A 4,043-nucleotide genomic window follows, 5' to 3' on the forward strand; every position below is an offset into this window, starting at 1 on the left:
GATCGAACGAGAAGTGCCTGCAGACTGCACAGTTATATGATATTGCGTAAATTGAAAAACTATGTAGAGTGAATCATATCTAATCATCCACCGCAGCAAACGAATATCATGTTACGGTCATTTTGAGTAACAAATGGAGGCGAATCAATGTGTCTGATGAATAACATGAAATCTACGCCGCCCCTTTTTCAAATTATTTATCATGATTGCTTAACTACGTACTTGCTACGCGTATAGCTTCTATTAGTATATACCTACTCGTATATGAACAATTTGTCTTAATATCAACGGCAAGTGTCCATATTTAATAATAATTAAAAAATACTTCCACATTTTTTGTTGTATGTACATATGTATGTTTGCGTGTATCTGTATTTTTAAACATTCTTATTATTTATTTATTGGTTATATCCCAGATAACATAATATTGTTATATGAATATGTGTGGAATTGGTTGTTAATAAATATTTTATCTTTCACATTTACCTGAGCTGGGATGAAGGAGACGCAAAGTTTAGTATCGATTAAAATGGTAACAATAGTTTTATCATTACATATTATAAAACAAAGTGGTTGTCGCTATTGTCCGTCCCTAGGTATGCTTAAGTCTTTAAAACTACACAACGGATTTCAAGTGGTTTTTTAATAGGTAGAGTGATTCAAGAGGAAGGTTTATATGTATAATACATGTACAGCCGTGCGAAGCCGGGTGGGTAGCTAGTTAATTAATAAATTAAGACTTAACGCACGCAGCAACACAGGTAGGTACAGTGATTCTAAAATCTGATATCAAGGGTTTCTATTAAACTTACACTAAAAGTATACCTGTATTTAATGAAATGTATAGTTTATTTTGTTGAAGTTTTTTGCTGTGTATTTGGATGAAAATAAAACTGGACTTGTAACAGGTACAAAAGTTTATTTCGAAAATCTCAAAGTCAGTCAGTATTTAGTATTTATACAAGACAAATTTACATAATTCTGATATAAAGCCATATCTACTAAAATAAGCATTACGTTTTATATACTTAGCTAACACAAATTTAAATGCAAAATGGCAACTATAAAACAATCACAAAGGAGAAATTGCTACGGGTTGAAATTATACAACATTTTTATTTATTCTCACACATGTATATAAATTGCGTAGAATAGTTATAAAATACGTGAGGCAATATAAGAAATAATTTAGACAGGCGAAGATATTGCAGAGATATACCTAAAAAAATATGATTTGTTCAGAATGTTTATAAAGATAACTATCCTGAGATCCTAATGCCAAGCATGTAGTACATGCTATAATATTTGCTCTCACAGATTGTTGTGAATGCTGTGTTATATTTTAATTATTACCAGATGTCGTGATTTGACTATAATTCCATAATGTTTTTACTAAGGTCCTATTGTCAAAGACTAAAATGTTTGTATATTGTCAAACTCATGCCAATGTGTTTTTTTTATGAATTTAATGTATGTTTTAGCATTATTATCTATACAAATATATAATTTGGAAGAGTCTGTTTGAAATTCAAAATTAAAAACTTTTACTAAATGCATATGGAAGTACATATGGTCACAAATCTAAAAAAAAAAACTGCCTGTCTGTTTGTATTTGCTAATCTCTGAAACGGCTGGACTTATTTCGTAAACATTAATATGTTATCTATATATTTTCTGTTCTTTACACTTGGCAATTATAATTATCATTTCAAAATAAGATAATATAGAAAAATATAATAATATACAACAGTACGTAAAAACACAAAAAAAAAAACCACGTTAATCTATTTTTTGTGCAAACAAAATTGAATATTTCTTTGTCCAAGTGTAAAAAGCCAGATCATAAATATAGTTATAATACGATATATCATGACAAAAAGAGACTGATGTGTTGCGAGAATTATGTAAAATATAATAACATTCTTCCAAAACCCATATTTGTTTATTAACTAATACAATACAGTCAACAGGAAAATTGTAACAGAGTTACCCTTCGTCATGGCAATATTACTGTGTACATTCACCCGCAGTAATATGTAATCAGGTGGAGCTTATTACCAGAACATTCATGTAGGGTTATATTTAAAAATCTTTAAAATATTCACTACTAAAGTTATAACAATATACTATAGTGTTAATATATCAGTGCTCGCGACTGTACAAAACTGGGTTATAAAAGGAAATTTCTTAATATCCACACATAAAATTTGGGTCTAATATGTACAATTAACATTATAATTAATATACAGATACGATAATACTATATTTAATACGTATTCTTAAAACTAATGAGGCACATACAGCGAGATAGCACCACAACATATTTCACATTGTATTCAGCACAGTCATGTATAATTTGCGATCATATTAATCATAGTGTAATTATATAACAAAACCTGAAAGAATGTAATTAATTAATTATATTAATACAAAAAAATCTAATTATAATTGTTTTAAAAATATAAAAGTACAGTCGAATTGGGTACATATTTATTTTTAAATGTGTTATGTGGAAAATATCACGATCAAAGTACAATCAACTTGCAACTAAAATATGAATAGAAAATGGCAAAGATAGAAACAAAATAAAATAAACTCTAAAATTATACAGTTCTATTTTCAAAATCGGTCATAAACATCATCCGATAGCAGGCCAGTATCAAATAACGCTATAAATTAAAGCTTGACATTAGCATTTCGCGCCATCTGGGATGCATTCACTGATAAAAAAGGGGCGTTTATCAGAACAGTATTAATTAATACGGTCGCGCAGTCATTATCACCAGGTGGTGAATGTTGTCATCTTATCGACTATTCTGGTATATTCTACAAACATTTTTTAATTGAATTAATTATGGCAATTAAATCAAGTTACGTGCCAATCGCAATCATATTAATGATCGATAAATTCGACGTTCGAATAATTATGAATAAATTCTAGATTATATGGATTTTGATTTATTCAATATCAGAATATATATAGAAAAAAATCACAAGATCGTAACTCTAATTACGTAGATAATCGAAAGTCGCTCCATTGATGACTAGCTACTGATATTACAAATAGATCGTATTGTCAGTTGAAACACATTGGTAATGAGAAAAGGACTTAATACCACAACAAAAGCAAATACAATCTTGTGAAACTTTTTTATATATATTCTAATATTCCGCTATTAGGAACGCAATCCAATAACTTCCTAAATATGGGTGCAGTCCAATACCTCTGTGTATAGAGGAGTATCCCTAAAGTTCCCCATACCCTGATCGATTATCGATTAATGGATCGCGCGCATTGATATCGACTCAACTTGGTAGTCCAATAATGAAAAGGTAGATCGTTAAATTAATAATTTTGATTGATTGAAGCGATAAATCTATCCATGTATGGGGAGTTTAATATATCCGTAATTCAAGAGACTTGTAAATAGACGCAGGCCTACAGCTGGGTAGATAGAATAGATAGTCCCATACGTAATAATTTCTGTCTTTACACGACACATTCTTTCACGCGCATTCATAAGTATATAAGTAAGTACATATATAAGCAAGCAGAAACGTGTGTTGACTATTTTTGTGATCATTCTTTCCCGGATGATAACGCATTCGTTTTAAGTCATTTTACTTTAATTTTATATTTTATTTTCCAAAGACACGTTTAAAATTCCCGCGTGAAAGAGAGTACGTGTAAAGACAGCTGATAGGAACTTGCGGGAAAGTCGACTCCCGCGTGAAAGAGCGTACTTATAGAGACGTGCGTGAAAGTCGACTGCCGCGTGAAAGAACATACATATTATACATAATATGTATAATACGTATGTTTTTTCAATAACATATTATGTTCTTTCACGCATTCTTTCACATATATATTATATACCGCGTGTAGAAGTTGAATAGGTTCATGACCGGTGGCGGCGTCAGTAGAGGCAGGGGCGCTTACACTGCGTGTAGTATTTGAACAGGTTCGTCACCTGTGACGGCGACAGTAGAGGTAGGGCGTGGGCGAGGGCGGCGACACGCCTAGACACGACTACGCCTCACTC

The sequence above is a fragment of the Achroia grisella genome, unplaced genomic scaffold, assembly GCF_030625045.1.
Source record: "Achroia grisella isolate CSIRO2021 unplaced genomic scaffold, CSIRO_AGI_Agris_v1 utg501, whole genome shotgun sequence".
NCBI classification, from domain to species: Eukaryota; Metazoa; Arthropoda; class Insecta; order Lepidoptera; family Pyralidae; genus Achroia; species Achroia grisella.